The 17,686-nt window shown below is 50.6% G+C and overlaps 1 protein-coding gene and 2 long non-coding RNA genes across 7 annotated transcripts in view; 1 reads left to right on the plus strand and 2 right to left on the minus strand.

Moving 5' to 3' along the window:
• The window catches only part of PLEKHM1 (pleckstrin homology and RUN domain containing M1), a 48,303-nt gene extending 44,301 nt beyond the window's left edge, over positions 1 to 4,002 (minus strand). For 4 of the 5 annotated variants that reach the window (XM_078437043.2, XM_078437044.2, XM_081791315.1 and 1 more), the window contains exon 1: positions 1,054 to 1,168. The gene's annotated coding sequence lies outside the window, so the exon portion shown is untranslated. Of the gene's footprint in view, positions 1 to 1,053; positions 1,169 to 3,623 lie in introns of those variants that run through there. The other variant, XM_078437042.2, reaches the window with a different exon arrangement.
• Positions 1,160 to 13,070, plus strand: LOC144614278 (uncharacterized). The gene is made up of 6 exons (XR_014136096.1): positions 1,160 to 1,245; positions 7,334 to 9,813; positions 10,683 to 11,111; positions 11,223 to 11,781; positions 11,902 to 12,251; positions 12,912 to 13,070. It is a non-coding gene; the product is annotated as an uncharacterized LOC144614278 (long non-coding RNA).
• Positions 13,071 to 14,684: 1,614 nt separating this feature from the next.
• Positions 14,685 to 16,350, minus strand: LOC145713132 (uncharacterized). Its single transcript, XR_014136095.1, has 2 exons — positions 16,212 to 16,350; positions 14,685 to 16,110 (listed from the first exon to the last, which is right to left on the minus strand). It is a non-coding gene; the product is annotated as an uncharacterized LOC145713132 (long non-coding RNA).
• Between the last annotated feature and the right edge of the window lie 1,336 nt (positions 16,351 to 17,686).

Below are 17,686 nucleotides of genomic sequence, written 5' to 3' on the forward strand. Positions count from 1 at the left end.
AGGGCCAGACAAGAGACAACTGTGACCTAAAACAGTGTCAGGAACGTCACAAAAGGACAACAGTGCAGAGAAACCTAGAAGAATTGCCACTTGACAATTCACAAAACAGAACTGAGACGTGGGGGTCAGGCCAAAGTTCCGGGCACATCTTTCCTTGCAGGAAGCCAAAGCTCCCTACATAGGCCTGTCGGTTCTAGAACGCCTCAGGAAGGCAGGAAATGGCTCAGAGGCAGGACCACGACCATCTACGATGTGAGATCTCTGGGCTCTGGGTCTCCTGACTGCTAGGTCAGCACTCCAGCAGGCTCCTTGGGTGAGCCAGACCCCCATCTACCATGCTATGGGACTGGTTTCACTTTCTATCTTCAGAGCTGTCTTCACTGACACCAAGAAGCAAACGAAAGAGGGGTGGGTCTTCAGGAGACCCAGAAGAAAGAGAGCAAGTAGAGAGTTCAAACATCCCTGATACAGTGGAGCAGAAAAGGTGAGTGCCGTGTGCCTTTAGGAAACTCTTAAGTCACCCTTCGTCTACCTCTGCCCCTCTGTATTGGTTCACTCTGGCACAGGATCTCATTCTCTATCCTCATTTAATTCTTAAAACAATCCTGTGAGAGAAGGATGAGTATCCCTCATTCACAGAAGAGAAAACTGAGGCTCAGTAGAAACATGCCTCAGGTGAGGGACAGAATTTTCTCACTCCAAGCTCTGTGCCTTTCGTCAGTTCATACTGTCCCAGGTCCTTGGTTCAAAGAGTTTCAGGCAAACTTATTATTCACAGACTCTTCAGAAGCTCCACCTTATCAAAGAAGGCCTAACACTGACAAGAAACAATCTTGCCCATCAGATCTGTGGCCCCAACTAGCTGACCACAGGTCCTTTCCATGGCAGCCAGGTTTCCGAGCTGTCCCTCCTCAAATGTTCCAACACACAGGAAGGAATCGTTGGGGTTGATTCTCTTCGTGATACTGCCTGGCCTTCTATAAACATCCAATTTCACTTCCTCCAGAGACTAAGGAAGAACGAAAAGAGGAGAAGGACTCAGATGAGACTTACATTAAAAGAAGAAATGGATAACCTGGCTTCACCACTTTCGAAACACTCCGTTCATCAGTAAACAGCAACCTCTTCTTCTTAGAGACTTCCCCGCCATCCGCGACAGCCTCGTCTCTACGGCCTGACTCCGATCCTGCACCTGGCTATGCACGACAACAGGCCGGTGTTTAAGCCCTCCAGCTGCTGTACCAGGTGATGAGTCAGGGTTTTCAGCTGGAAACAAATGACAAAGTTATCTTCTGATTCAGAAAGACAGCTGATACTTCAGACATGTGAGTGCTGAGTAAACAGCACCTCCTTCTACCTGAAGAAAGTTGGATTTCTAGACAAGAGCCCTGTGGGGGGTGGGATGGGTGTGGGGGGGGGTGGGTAGGGCGACAAAGCAACTGAATATCAGCTGGAGGGCAAGCAACTTCTAGCTCGTGATTCCCAGTCCAAAGGCTAGTGGGTGAGGCCAGAAATGTGAGGTCTAGGAACACTGGGTATCTTTCTTTCCTCCCTCCCTCCTTCCATCCAACAACACCCATCTCTCCCATATTCTTGTCCCAGATCCCTTAAGATTCTGGCAAGGACCAAACTCTGAGTGAATGAAAGCAGGACCTTTGCCTGACTCATTCACCATTGTCTTTCTAATGCTTCAAACAGTGCACGGCACACAGTGGTGCTCACAAAATACTTGCTGAATGAACAGATGAGTAAAATAAAAAGGCTCAGACCGTTTCAGACTGTAAGAAGTTGAGGTATACAACTTCTCAGTGGTGGGGTCACTGCGGAACTCCTTCCATTACACCAAGCTGCCAACAGGCTGAAACCCTTCAGAGATCACACCTTAACGGAAGGGGATATTGAAGGTAAAAGGACATCCGATTCTCAAAGGCGTGAGACTATAAATGCAAGCAAAGACAAGGGGTCTTCTTTGGGGTCCTTTACAATGGCTGTCAAATGGCCAATCCTTTGGAGTTTGGTCACCAGAACTTAGAGGGGATGTGCACCCCCAAATCCCAGGAGATTATAAATGTTAACCATGGAGCCTGGGTGCCTCAAGAATGTCTAGCTACTCTGAGATAACTTGACTCTCTGTGTTCATGGGTAATCAAAATGGTCAAAACTCAATGACCCAGCACCTGCAAAAAGAGGAAGCAATTCAACAGCCTCCACGGAGGCCTCGGCGTCCCCAGGATCCACTCATCTCTACTCTTCACAACATGTAACGTCACCTCTGGCACATTCGGTAGCGGGACTAATCTACAACCAGTTCTGGCCAGGAGGAGCACTGGGTGAGGGTCCTTTCTGAGCGGCAGGGCAATGCACATGGACATGATTCTGTGACCACAGCCAACCCCACACAGTGGAACCGCTTGAGTTTCTCCAGATCGTCACCCAAAAGGAAGTGATAAGCTTCCACTGCCCCAGCTGAATGAGTAGCTCCCTCACCTTCCAGGTATTTGGATGATACCTATCATTCCAGCAGCCAACGCGAGTAATATAATATGGATGCCAGGAATACAATCCTTAAGGACAGGTACAGGGGGCCTGACATCCAGGAAAAGCACTTGACCCACGGGAGAAGGATCTCTACTCCTCCACACTTACTTACCATCTGAGGCCCTGCCTCAATTGAGGTGTTCGGCAAGTGCCTGGCTCTGAGAAAGCAGGTGGGGTTGGCAGGGGACTGCACTAGGTTCTCAGATCAAATGGGGACCACATCAAGGGAAGAGTGGGCACAGAGCTGGGATGAAGAGTTGAAATGGGGATAGGAAGACGTCAATCTAACAAGATTGGGTAGGGGTGGTGGGAACTAGGGCAGCAAGAGTTGGGGGGTGGTTTAGCAAAGACTCAGGAATGAAGTGTCCTCAGGCTGGCTGGGGATGGAAAGAAAGTATGCGGTGGGCTTGGAAGTTAGGGGTTGAGTGGGTGAGGACAAGAAGATACATACAAGACTTGAGATAGGGCTGAGATCAGAGTTATCAAGAAGAGGGCGGTAAGCGCAATAGGGCATCTACTGTAGTGGTAGGTATTAAATGAGTGGGGGGAGGTGGGTGTTTTGGCTGAGCAGACCTTGGGGGGCTGAGCAGGGGGGCTGGGATAAGAAAGCTGAGCCTGAAAGGGGGTAAGCCAGAAAGACGGGGAGGGGGAGGGGGGGCTCGAGGAGGTTTGCGTGGAGCACTGGGATTGCCAAAGGGGTTGAGGGGTGAGAAGGAGATGCGTTAGAGGGAGGCGGAGGGAAGTGGCTGTCCTAGGGGTTGGAAGTGGGCTACCGTGGGGTCGAGTGTGGCTGCACTTACGCAAGACCAGTGGTGAAGGGGTGAGGGTAAGGGCTGGGCTCGGGTCACGGGTGGAGAAGAGGAAGGGGACGGGTCGGTCAGCACTGGCTGTTTGGGCTGAAGGCTCGGGTCCGAGTGGGGTAGGGTGCGGGGCTCAGGCCGGGAAGGGAAAAGGCTCTGAAGCAGGACAGTTTCAAAGCAACCAAGGGTTTGCGATCACGGACAGGGCTGGTGACCCATCGCCCGTTCTCGTCTCGGCCCCGCCGTCCCCTTCTCACCCTCCTCGCCCTCTGACCCCTAACTCACCAGAGGGAGCGGGGAGGGGGCGCGGGGCACTCCTGGCCACTGCAGCCCCTAAGCCTCCGACCAGGCGCTGCGGCCTCCCGGCCAGGGACAACAGGAAAGGGCGCTCGCGGCGCCTGACGCCATCACGTTGGTTCGGCGTCCGGCCCCGCCCCCGGACCGCGGAGCCAATCGCAGGGCCGGCGGAGCCTCGGGGCGGGGCCAGCGCTCAGGAAAGCCCAAGTTACCAGCCCCAGAGCAGGTGAGTGATCTGGGAGGCTGGGGACTCTGCGACCCGAGATGCGCACGAAGAGGCGAGGCCACCAGGCTAGCCCACCAGTGTCGGGCGGAACGTGTCCTACTGCCCGCCCCCAGCAGTGTCTGCGTCTCACTAGATCCCGGCCGCCTTCTGGGTTCACGACCTTGCCTGGGCACAGCACTATCTACCGTGCTGTCTACCGAGGCTGTCTGTTGGCCTCCTGCCCGGAAGGTTCCCACTTGTAAAATCGGAACAATAACGTCTACCCTAGTTTTGCCTCCCTGAGGGCATCAGTGCAGGTGGTGCTTCCCGCCTGGTGGTTCTCAGGAAAAGCATACAGGTTTTGATCACCCCTATCACCAAGGGAGCACCTTTAGGTACCCGTCAGCCCCCAGGCATGAAGCTTAAGGTTCTGGTTATTCTCATCTAGCCAGCAAGTTGTTTGTTTCCTTTACTTGGTAGAGTTGACATTTCTCTTTCACATGGACTCAGAACAAAAGGTCAAGAGTGTGTGTTGGTGGGGGTGGGGACAGATGTCTTGTGCTTTGGACACTTCATACCTGCAGGCTCAGGTCAAATGGGATCTTAGGGCCTGAGTGTGGGGTGAGTACTGGGGTGGAGAGGTACTGCTACCTGCAGGTCCAGGGGGACTTTGGGGGTGTCTACAGGGCTGGTCTGGGAACGGGACAGTTCTTGGAAGAAAGCTCCACTGATCTGGGCCAGGCTCTCCATCAGCCTTTCTGGGAAGGGGAGAAGAAGGGGTCCCAGTGCCTGTTTCCATTTATAAAACCAGCTGTTGGAGATGTGGCACCTGAGTGTGTGCGGGCTGCCTCTTCAATAATTCTGTCTCTAGGAGCGAGAACCACCTCTCCTCGATTTTAGACTAGATGAATCTGAGTACATTTAGTATGGTTAACAGTTGAACAGAAAGTTAGAAATAAGGACACGGAGGGATGCCTGGGTGGCTCGGTCGGTTAAGTGTCTGACTTCGGCTCAGGTCACAATCTCACAGTTGTGAGTTCCAGCCCTGCATTGGGCTCTGCGCTGACCGTGCAGAGCCTGCTTGGGATTCTCTCTCTCTCTCTCTCTCTCTCTCTCTCTCTCTCTGCCCCTCCCTCGCTTGTGCTCTCCCTCTCCAAAGTAAATAAACGTTAAAGATAAATAAATAAGGACACAGAAGCAAAGCATTATCTTAGCGTTAAACAACTTGGAAAGTAAGGAATTTACTGGGAAATCCAGTTTCCTGGGCAAAAGGATAGTGTTTCTGGTTATAATTATAGCACATCAAGAGCATCAGTGTCTTGATACAAGCATGCCCTCCCCCAGATGGAGCCAGCAACATTCCTCAGTTCTTCCAATGAATTTTTGCGCAGCCGCTGTCTGCAAAAGCTGTGGGAACCCCGCATGGTAATCTCTTATCTATCTTTTCAGGAGCCCCTGTCTCCTGGTCTTCTCTTACTTCTCAGGCCTCTCGGCCCCTCTGCAAAGTCTACGGGCTTGTCTTCCTCTCTCCATCTTACTCTGGCGCACATTTCCACCATTCATGGGCCACGAGTCCACCAGGTAATCTGAGGCCGGAAAAAAAAATCTCCCATTACCTTGTTATTTGAGCAATAATAAAGGTACGTGCAAAGTGCCATGGTGCCCACAGAGAAGAGGCCTTGAAGGTTATCCTGGCGGAAGCAACTTTTATCTGAGCCTTCCGGGTGGACACAGGAAAGGGCAATGCCGGCGAAGAGACTGGTAGAGAAACGGCTGGTGGGTAGGAATGCAGACTGAGCTCAGGGGAGGGTGCACGGAGAGGTGGAGAGGAAGCTAGGAAGTAAGGCCAGAGTAAGGGGAGGGGGCTTAGAATGGAAGGGGGAGATAAAGACAGATTGGGCAATGGGGAAAGGGAGGAGGCACAGACACAGCTGGAGGCCAGTGCAGGAAGGGCTCAGACGCTCACAAAGGCACTGGTCTGTCAGATTTCAAGCACTACGCATAGTCATTCAAAGCCAGGCAGGAGGACTGCAGGCATCTGAATTTCTCGGGGGTCTAAGGTGTAGATTCCTGAACCCTGCCCCTGCCCTGGAGAGTCACTCTGGGATGAGGTCCAAGAATTTAGCCTTGACCCAAACCTTTTCTGTCTCTTGCCCTACCACCCGTGGATCTAAAGGGTGAGAAAATGTGAGAATCTCTCCTTAACCTAGGAGCTGAAGGGCAAGGCATTTAACAGGTGTGGAAAATAGAGGCTCCTATTTGCCAGATAGGAATTTTGATTTATCCTTAGCAACCACCCTGAAGGTAAGCACCATTGTTATCCCCAGGGCATAGATGATAAAACAGGCTTAAGAGAGGTTAAGGAACTTGGGGGCCCAAGGCCATACAACTCATAATTACTACAGGTGGGATCCTCACCCAGCTCTGATTCTAGCTGGAGAACTAGCATAATTCAGTGGCCGAGCAAGTGGGCTTTGGAGCCGGGAATGCTTAGGTTTGAATACCGGCTCTACCCCATACTGTTTTCTAGGCCTTCCCTAAGACAGCGCAGGGCCCAGCACAACCCAGCAAGTGTGGGCCTGAGACCACTGCCACAGTCAGTGGTTTTCATAGGCCCCTCGAGATGGCACCAGAGATAGAAACTTCTAAGTTTGATTGGTGGTTAGAAAAGAGAAGTAAATCACAACACGCTGAGGCCCCTCCGCCTCAGGCAGAGGGGCCAGAGTGTGTGACTTCCGGGAAGTTCCCCAAACTATCTGAGCCTCAGTTCCTCATCTGTAAATTGGGGAAAATATCAGTTGCCATGAGGATTAAATAAGATAATATCCTCAGGACGGTTTCTGGTCTGAAGTAAGCACTTGAGGATAACTAGCTATAGTATTATTATTATTATTATTATTATTGTTACAGTTTTGGCTAATTCGTACCTACCCAGTCCAGTCAGATCTCCGTTTTCTAACTGGTCTTTGAGCACTGGAGTGAGAGCCTCTCTTGTTTGAACCCCAGATGTATCCTTATTTGGTCTCTGACCGAAATCATCTAAGCAGAACTAATGCCACCATTTCTTTTGAAACCGGAATAGGTAATGTTCTCATGGCTTCTGTTGCAGGAAGCTGGTTCTTCCCACTCTCTTTGAAAAAACGGATTTAAAGGGTTCGTAAATATTATGTGTCAATTCTATCTCAATAAAGTTGGACACAAATACAGCTTTGAGGTGCCGTTGACAAAAGAATGGACTCTTTAAGCCTCCCAAATGTTATCACACATAGTTTACAGTTCAAATAGTACGAAATGAAATGGTGAGGAAACAGAATGACCCGCAGCAGCTTCTTGCCTCGACCATCCCCACCCTCCTGGGCCAGCTCGCCAGTCCTCGGTCCTCCTTACCTCTCGCTGGATCTTCTGGTGCTTATCTCCACCTATCTTGTGTTTCTAGCTCTTAATTCTTCCATTTAAAAGATTTTTTTAATTTTTTTTTTTTTTTTTTTGAAAGAGAGAGAAGGAGAGAGAGAATCCCAAGCAGGCTCTGCGCTGTCAACACAAAGTCCGATGCGGGGCTCGAACCCACGAACCGTGAAATCGTGACCTGAGCTGACGTCAGACGCTCAACCGACTGAGCCACCCAGGTGCTCTGATTCATCCATTTTAGACACTATCTGTGGACTTCCTAGCAACACAGGCAAGGAGTTAGGTCTTTAACACCCCCACCCATTCCATTCTTGGGGTTTACTTTTGTCACTCTTGCCCCATGATTGATAGTGGTTGCAGAATTGTGACTAGGTAAGCATTGTTCACCGCAGAGCTTGCTCATGTAGTCCGATGGCACTCGTTTCTGTCCCCTGACCCCCCGGGGTTTAATTTCTTCTCCTTCTCTTCCTGTGCTGCCCGCCACGATCACTCCTCCACTCCGCTCCAGTGCTCTGGCATGACAGTTAGTGCCGTTTCCCTCGGCTACCTCCTTGACCTGTCATACGCTGCTGTCCTGGAAGCTTCCTTCGCTGCTTCCTGGGCTGGGGTTTTCCTGGCTCCCTTCTCTTCTTGCTTTCTTTACTCTCTCTCTTAATCTGCAGTTAAGAATCCCTTTCTAATATTAAAAAATAGAATGGCCTTCGGACCTGCTCGTGATCGTAGGGATCCTTTCGATATCTATTAATTGGGACAAAAAATACAGAAAGACCAAAAGTTACTATGAAGGCACTCCTGCTCTTAAGTGAATTTGTGTTTTACTCACAATAGCATCTATGAACGTGTGAAAGCCTGTTCAAAGTTTAGGCTTAGGGTTAGTTCAATCTAGCTTCAATGTCTGGTCTTCCATTTGTCACCTCGCCCCCTCAACTTGCCGTGAGACAACCCCCTCTCTTGACTTTCTATTCAGTTCCTGTGCCCTAGCAGAGACTTAAGTACTGGTTTAAGGCCCACCTTGCAGGTGCACGTGACCATGGCTGGCCAATCAGGGTCTCCTCCTGCCAGATACAGGGTCCAAGCAGACCAATCAGAGGCTTTTTGAAGACTGGCTTTCCTTTATGAGGCTTGCTCAACCTCAGTGGAGAGTTGGAGTTACTAAGGACTATCTTTGCAGTCTTGGGGCATCCATCCTGTGGCCTGAAGCCGTCATGGAGGAAAGCACAACTGAGGGATAGTTGGGGAGAGAATGACGTTTGAGCGCTAGATGCGGCCAGCTTGAAGATCTTAGGCTTCCCGGTTATGTGAGCCGATACACCGTATGACATTTTTGGCTTAAGCATATTTTAGTTGGATTTCTTTCACTGGGAGCATAAAGAGCGGCGACTGATATCCTGTCTTTGTGAACTTGGGCAGGTTATACAAGCGGTGCGTACAGACTTGGACCGTGACAACGCAGCTCCCACTGGGTCCCCTATGGCTGCCCTGTTATCAGCCTGAGCCTGAGACAGCTTGACATTGAATAGCCCGTTTTAGGGACTGGAGGAAACGACTTACCATGAGTCACTGCCCTAAAATATGCTTTCTACCCACATGCCCGGTGCCTGGAATTCTGTGGTGATGGTGGCATTCGTCAGGGTTAACCATGGCTCTCTTCAAACGGTTCTCCTTTGGAGTGTGAAGTCTGCGATATTTAACTTGTAGAAGTCCTTTCTTCTGGAGGTCCCTCTGGCAGGCAGTGGATCCAGGATGCGGTGTAGACAGACCTAGGTACACATCTCAGTTCCCAATGGCACAGTCCCTTTGCAGCTTTGCGGGCAAACCCCTAGCACTGTGTGCTGACCTTTAGGAGGTCAGTCTGTATCACATAAGGAATCCGACGCAGAGAGTGAAGAAATGGTCTCAGATTCACCCAGTAATCTCCCTGAGTCAGCCCTGAGGGCAGGGCCTGGCCCTAGGCGTTGGGAAGAGGAAGGAGATGTGATTCTTGTCTTGTCAGGGCTCCTGACCTGATAGAGAACTGCGGTTGAGTCTTCACATGGACGGACGCTGTCTTTCACTCTGCGCCATTCGTAGGTGACGCCTAGAAGAGCAGGGCCACCGTGTTGTAGCCTCTGACCCAGGACTCTGTCACATTCTGGGAGAGAGAATTATGGGCCCTCCCCGCATCCCCGCTCCTGCTGTGTCTCCTCGTGGCCACAGTGTACTTTCCCATCCCCTGGCTTGGGGCTTGGGGCTGGTTCCGTGCTTAGGCTCGAAGAGGCCCGATGGCTCTTTTGCTTGCTCTCTTACGCTTCTCTTGGGTAGCCGCTGCCTCTTCAGCCTGGGTCCCGGCAGCAACACAGGGAGAAAAGACCAGCCGTGAGAAGCAGCGCCGATCCAGCCAGCAGGGCATTAAAGTACAGCGGTAACGGCCAACCTGTGAGAATCGGTTTCCCAGCCTCCTCTGAGTTTTGAGGATGGTCTATTAGTTAGCACTGTTGTGGCAAAAGATAACAGATACATGGATTCCCTCCGTTATCAGGTTACGTACAGGTTCAGCTGCTGCAGTAGAGACCCAACACAACAGTGGTTAAGTGATTTTTTTTAATTCTTTTTTTTTAATCCTTTTTTTCGGGGGGCGGGGGGGAGAGTGCAAGCGGGGGAGGGGCAGAGAGAGTGGGGCAGAGGATCCAAAGCGGGCTCTGCGCTGACAGGCTGACAGCACAGAACCCGATGTGGGACTCAAACTCACGAACCCCCGAGATCGTGACCTGAGCTGAAGTTGGATGCTTAACCGACTGAGCCACCCAGGCGCCCTTTAATTCTTTTTGTTTTTAAATGTTTATTTATTTTTGAGACAGAGACAGAGATTGAGTGGGGGAAGGGCAGAGGGAGACACAGAGTCTGAAGCGGGCTCCAGGCTCCGAGCCGTCCGCACAGAGCCCGATGTGGGGCTTGAACCCACGAACGGTGAGATCCTGACCTGAGCCGAAGTCGAACACCTAACCGACTGAGCCATCCAGGCGCCCCAACAGTGGGTTAAATTAAAAAACAGCTTCTTGGGGGCACCCGGGTGGCTCAGTCGGTCAGGTGTCTGACTTTGGCTCAGGTCACGATCTTGCCGTTCATGGGTTCGAGCCCCACGTCGGGATGTGTGCGGACGGCTCAGAGCCTGGAGCCTGCTTCACGTTCTGTGTCTCCCTCTCTCTCTGCCCCTCCCCTGCTCATGCTCTGTCTCTGTCTCTCAAAAATAAGTAAACATTGAAAAGAAATTTTTTTAAGAAGCAGCTTCTTGATCTCTCATATGATAATCCGGTTAAGTACTGGATCTGGGGCTGGTTCGGTGGCTCTTATGTCAGGGAGCCAGGCTCCTTCTGTTTTCCTGCTCTACCACCCTGGGGTGTAGCCCTCATCCAGACGAGGCCTTTGTACCGTTGAAATCTTCATTTCCTCCACAGTGTGGCGCCAGACCGCTCTCTGCCGCTGCCCTGGAAACACACGCAGCCTAAGCACCATTCCTGCCTCTGCTCTGGGCCTCGGGACTTTTCTTCTTCTTGAATGAGTGTGCTCCCGCCCCCCAGCTGGTGCTCCACGCCATCCCCCAGGTCTCAACAACATACCCCCACCAGGACCACAGGAGCCAGAGCTGGTCGTGCCTGGTGGTCCTCAGGACTGAGAGGCCCTGACCTCCGTGGGGGCAGGAGCCGGCCAGCATGACCAGCCGGGACTCCCAGGTTAAGAATCCAGTTGAGCCTCCTGGTCATCCTCAATCTGCTCTGCCCTTCGTCTCCCACCCCCAAATCCCTGCCGACCTCCAGCCCTGAAGAAGCCGGAGAACCTCTGCTTCCCCCACCTCCCCGTCCGCCTTGTCCTACTTCAGTCGTTTGGTGAGCATAAAAAGGCCTGTCAAAGTGGTCCCTCTGTTTGGGGGATGGGCTCAGGAGGGGTGGGCATGTGGGTTCGGAGGGTGACAGATTCTTTCTCCAAATGCTCGCCAGGCTCCTCCGAGCCCTCTTCTTGATTCGACCTTGCTTGGCCTGTGAAGACTTGAACAAACACGGACGTGGTTGCTGGCAGCTCGTGGCCGCATCCCTAGTAGGACCCTAGCCTCCCTTAAAGTGCCTGCCTGCAAAACTCCCGGCTGTCTAAAGGATTGGCTGCTGAGTCCAGCCAACGCTGGACTGAACCACCCAGGTGCCCCAACAGCCTTTGAAATTAAATTATTTTCAGGATCAGCTTTTTAAGTAAGCATCCCAGGGATGTTTGCGTATAGAGGTCCAAAGGCTGTATTTTGAGAAATCATGTTTCCCTGTGGAGATCTTTTCTCTGGCAGCCCTTTTGAATGGGGGCTATGTTTTCTCAGATACTGCATTGCCAATAGTCCATCCAGCTTTAATTCCAGTGAGAACGTTCCAGAGATGAAACTAAGAATCAACTCCAGGCGCTTCTCCAGTCACCTCTGGGGATGAGTGTATGTCGTCAGCATCCAGCGCCTCACCTGCTGCCCAGCTAGAATGACACCTTTCAGGGTTTCCGACTTAGAAACGCGACCACCAGGTTACTCCACGTGGACACCACCCCCCTTTCACAAAGCCTTTGAACACCCACCCATCAGGAGGGGTTTGCTGGATGATGTTGGTTGGCTCTTGACACTCATTTCTAGCCCCTTCTTTGCAGGTCCTGGAAACCCACGAACCATCGTTCACAGATTCCCTCGACAGCAGAATTGTGCCAATAAAGCGTACCTGTGTGAAATTTGGAAGGCGGAGGTGGAAGGAGGTGGAAGCCATGCTTTTCTCCTCTGTAGCAGCAGACATGCGGGCCGAATGTTGGAGTCCATACTCCCCACCAGTCAGGCTTGGGGCCATGGGGCTGTAGTGACCCCGGCAGTGGCTTCCCGAAGTTTCCTGACTGAGTGGCAGCAGCAGCTTTGAATCTATGGAGAGCAACTGTGGTAAAGTAACCTGAGAGCTAGTGGTGCGATTCCCCCCTGGCCCTGACCTTCACCACCGCGAGCCCCACCAGTGGTGAGCACCAATTGCTTGTATGACCTTTGTGTGTGTGTGTGTGTTTGCAATATCTAGAATGGTTTGTTTTCCTGGCTATGGTAGTTTTAAAATATGTTCACAAAACTGAGGGTTGATGGGGGGTGGGAGGGAGGGGAGGGTGGGGGATGGGTATCGAGGAGGGCACCTTTGGGATGAGCACTGGGTGTTGTATGGAAACCAATTTGACAATAAATTTCATATATTGAAAAGAAATAAAGATCTACTGAATGAGTGCTGGAAAAAATAAAAAAATAGAATAAAATATGTTCACAAATTCTTTGACTCTTCTCTATTTTTTTTTAACGTTTATTTATTTTTGAGACAGAGAGCATGAACGGGGGAGGGGCAGAGAGAGGGAAACACAGAATCCGAAGCAGGCTCCAGGCTCTGAGCCATCAGCCCAGAGCCCGATGCAGGGCTTGAACTCATGGACCGCGAGATCGTGACCTGAGTTGAAGCCAGGCGCTTAACCGACTGAGCCACCCAGGCACCCCGACTCCTCTCTCTTTAAAAGGTGGGGTCTAAATTCCCACCCCTTGAATGTGAACTGGATTTAGTGACTAAGTCCCTGCTAAATGCTGCTCTGTGCCGTCTGAGGTGAGGTCATAGGAAGGATACCTTCTGTCATTTCTGTCTCAGATCACTCACTCTGGAGGTACCCAGCCATCATGCTGTGAGGACATTCAGTCAAACAGCATGTGGGCAGGCTCATATGGCAGGGATCTGAGGCCTCCCTCCAACCCCTTTGACAGCCATGTTAAGTGAGTGAACCACCTTGGAAGTGGACCCTTCCGACTCAGTCGAGCCTTCAGATGACTGCAGCCCTCTGGTATCTTGAGAATCTCACAAAAGACCCAGGGGCAGAAGTGCCCAAGCTATTCCCGAAATTTTGCCTCAAAACTTTTGAGGAATGGGGCGCCTGGGTGGCTCAGTTGGTTGAGCGTCTGACTTTGGCTCAGGTCATGGTCTCACCATTCATGGCTTCGGGCCCCGCATTGGGCTCTGTGCTGACAGCTCAGAGCCTGGAGCCTGCTTCATATTCTGTGTCTCCCTCTCTCTCTGCCCGCATGCTCTGTCTCTCTCTCTCCCTTTCTCTCAAAAATAAACATTAAAAAAATTAAAAGAAATACGGCAAGGTAGCATTCGAGACTGATAAGTATTGTGCAAATTTGAGGTCGTGTTATAGAAACAACATTTTCTAAGCTTCACTTTATGAACCACATTTGAGCTAATGGAAATATTCCAAAATAGGAGAATGGAGTTGCCTGGAATCCCGGCCCACACTTCGGGAAGCCCAACTATGCACAGATGGGTCTTCTTGGTTTCTCGTCAGCTCTGTCTCTGTGTCCACCTCTCTTCTTCAAAAAGTCACCACCGGCCCCCGCTCCACCCAGCTCATTAAGGAGTTTGAGCTGGCATGAGGAGTTTCTGCCCTTGTGACCTAAGAGTGACTAAAGGGCCTAGTACTGCGCCTGGCTCAAAGCAGGTGCTCAACAAACAGTAGCTGCCACCATCCTCATCGTTATAATTATTGATTCTTTGATGGTAACCATGGCTTAGACGTCTCTGTACCCCTGCACCCTGCAGCAGGGCAGTATAACTGTCAGCAGGGTTTGGAGTTAACAGGCCTGGATTAAACCCCTACCTGGCAGTTTTGGATTTGCAGCCTTGGGCACCTGAACAGGGTACCTACATCCTTTAAGCCCTGTCCCCTTATCTGCCAGATGGGGATAATAAAGTATGTTTTCACGGACTGTTGGGCTAAATTAAGACTGCAAAACGCCCAACCCAGGCCTTGACACCAAGTAAGCAAATAGTAAACTAGGTGCTGCTGCCGCTTCCGATTACTGTTACTCTCTAGTCTTGTGCTTTCAACACACTTATTTGTTGGCTCACTGAAGTCACCACACAGAGACAGACACTCGGTGGCCATTCTCACTAAAACGCTGGGGGCACGGGAGCAGGCACCAGGAGAACAGGTGTCCTTGCCCAGCAGCAGCAAACTAATAAAGCCGAAGAGGCACTGATGGGCCAATCACCCCGCTTGGAACCGTTCCTACCAACCCTGCCAAACCTGCTGGGCTGTGCCCCAGTCCTACTGTCCCCTCGGGGGACTCTGTTGGTGGCCAGCGGTTGGTGCCATATTCCATCACCTATCGCTAAGCCACCAGCATTTATTTGGGGGCATTTAAAGAGACTGTCAGGGGCACCTGGGCGGCTCAGTCGGTTAAGCATCCGACTCTTGACTTCAGCTCAGGCTGTGATCTCACGGTCGTAAGATCGAGTCCCTCGCATCGGGTTCCACACTGAGCACGGAGCCCGCTTGGGACTCTTTCTCTCCCTCTCTCTCTGCCCCTCCCCCCTTGCTCTCTTTCAAAATAAACAGACATTAAGAAAAGAGATTATCAAACCTTGTTAATTCAGGATTTCTTTTATTCACTACTGTATTTTGACTCTGACGTCCTTTTTCTAAAACCTGTCATTCATGTACTCAGAAAGCATAGATGACTTCATTATTTTTAATGTTTATCTATTTTTGAGAGACAGTGTGTGAGCTGGGGGGAGGGACAGAGAGAAAGGGAGACAGAGGATCTGAAGTGGGCTCTGTGCTGACAGCAGAGAGCCCAATGCAGGGCTCAAACTCCCACACCATGAGGTCATGACCTGAGCCAAAGTCGGATGCTCACTGGACTGAGCCACCCAGGCACCCCGACTCCTCCCAACATCCTAAATGTGACTGGTTAACGCCCTCCTCTGCAGAAGTGGAGGGATGTTTGCGTCTTCTGCACGTTGTGCTGCATTATCTCTTGGAATCGTGCAGCCCTGATCTGAGCTGGGTAGGAAAGCAGTGGTAGGTGTGGTGCTGGGCTGAACTGGAGAGAGCCCAGCCGCACGCATCCGACCCTCAGTGGGGTCAGCAGAGGCTAGTGGGGTACAGGTGAACAGTAAGTGCCCCCACCAATAAGTTTTCTGAAATAAAGGCCTGAGCAGGGCAGTCCTGGGTAATTACTGCTCTCACACATTCTTTACTCTAACCCTCCAGCATCTCCCTGCTAGCTCTCTGAGGGTGGGGACTTTTTTTTTTTTTTTTTTTTTAAAGAAAACAAACAAAAAAACCCAATGGGAATTATCTACTAGCTTGTAAGGTTGAGGAACACCCTACTTCCAACTACACATTTTGTGTCTGAGTTTGAGCTCTTGGGAAGAAAGACAGGCCTCAGCCCTACAGTGGAGGTCGGCTCAGCGATCCAAATATTCTGGCAACCCCAAAGACCTCACAGAGGGGCCAGAGAGAGATGATCCTCTATGGGCAGGGGGTCAAGCGCGTTGTGAATAACTGGTATTTGGTGAGCCAGGGGAGAGAGCACCAGAATAGGCTGTTAATTAACTTAATAGTCTAAGCCCCTTGAAGATACGTTTTCCAGTTTCCAGAGACTGACCGTATCAGGGAAATGACGGAAAGACGCCCCGTTCACCCTACTTTGCCCATACTGTGTCTTGTGGAAATACTGGCTATCACGAGGGACTCTGGCTTCAGTCCTGCTTCTCTCGCCTGTGGCCCCTGTTGTCTGTAGATAAATATTTAACCGTTTACGTTTTAATTCCTTACCACGTGGCTAGAATTGGTTATGGATTTATACATTTTAATATGAGAAAAACAAGTATTTGACAAGCAATGCTGAGAAGCCAGTATCGGAAAGTAAACTTTGTAGGTGGCCTGAGGCAGGACGGCGTTCACTCTGTGACAATCTCACATGCTGTCTCACTCTCGTCACCCAGCTCTTCAGTAGTGGAATCTGTGGTCCGAGTCTTCTCTGCTGTGGCTTTGCCAGCCTCCCTGGGAAAAGGAGGAGAATGCCAAGGCTTTGACTCTCGAAAGGAACAATTCAACTCTTCATAATTTCCTCATTTTAGAGAAAATCGTCCCCAATCACGTACCCTAGTTCCATGTTGAAAATCTCATCTTCATCAGAAGAATCCTTGTCGTGTAGCTTCTGTGCCATGTTTTTCTTGCGTGTGGCATTGAGAGGTCTGTACATGTCCCTAAGCCAAAGTGGCCTCCTTCTCCAGAAAAAGCCCTTCTAGAAACCAGAAAGGACAACGTTAGGTCTGTTTCCCCTGCCTTCTCCAGCCACGGTACTTTATCCTCCTCAGATTTACCTGATTGTCACTTTCCTCTGAGCATCTCTTACGCAGCAGAGATCCAAAGAAGCCCCTGGAAGGAAACACACACACAGACAATTAGTGATTCGTACCATTTTCCATGCCTCTCACAATGTATTTCTCCAGTCTTATTAGCAAGCAAAATCAACACAGACCTGGGATCTCAGAAATAATTCCATACATGCTGGGCTTTCAGAATTTTCCTGTGTCTGTCCATAATGGCCCCACAGTGTCCCTGGGAGACCTTTGTATGTAACTTGACATGAAGTATAGGCAGGATTTTCACCCTGCTCACCTTCTGGCCCTTGGCCAAGTGCCCTTGTGCAGTCAACAAACTGGGTGACCACACGGCAGAAGCACCTAACTCTCTCCAGAAGCATTTTACATCAGTCCCCGCCAGGCTTAGCCTCACAGGCATCATTTGCTGGCGGGTGGGGAGGTGTTTCTATTTTCCTAGCTGCTTTACCTTACAAGATGAATCGCACCGAGTGAATGCCTGAGTCCAACCAGCAGTTATCTAGCTCACTGACTTTCACACTGCAGGCAGATGAGTGAGTGAGTCGTGAAATCACCTGAAAACACACGGCTAGCGCTAAAACACAAAATACTCTTTTTGAATACAAACGGAATAGGGGGTACCTGGGTGGCTCAGTCAGGTGAGCAGCCCAAGTCTCGATTTTGCCTCAAGTGATGATCTCACAGATTGTGACATTGAGCCCTGTGTCTGGCTCTGTGCTGGTAGTGTAGAACCTGCTTGGGATTCTCTCTCTCTCTCTCTCTCTCTCTCTGTCTCTCTCTCTGCTCCACCCTCCCCCCCAAATAAATAATAAACTTAAAAAAAACAGAACAGAAAGAATCAGAGTGTATGGTAAGTTTGTTTTAGAAGGTACTTATGTCTATACGGTATGTGTGCACTGAGTTGTGACATAAAATGCAGTTCACAGCCCAAGAACAGTGTAGTCAGAGACGTGCCCAACTGGAAAGGAACCATCTTCTTTCTGGTTCTAGTGGTACTAGTGATACAACCGTCCGGCAAGACATCTTCCTTTTCTCCTTCTCCATCTCATTATTATAAAAGGAAGAGATAAATGATTATCTAAGGTCTCTCCCAGTTCAAATTCTATTGGGTCTGGATAAAGGGAATGGAGAGCGGGGCCTCGAAAACCAGAAGGAGGAAGAAGGAAGTTTTCCCCCTACTTTACGGGGGGGACTCATGTATTCTACCCTCCATCATGCTTGAAGACTAGCGC

The sequence above is a fragment of the Panthera onca genome, chromosome E1 (genome assembly GCF_046562875.1).
Source record: "Panthera onca isolate mPanOnc1 chromosome E1, mPanOnc1 haplotype 2, whole genome shotgun sequence".
NCBI lineage: Eukaryota > Metazoa > Chordata > Mammalia > Carnivora > Felidae > Panthera > Panthera onca.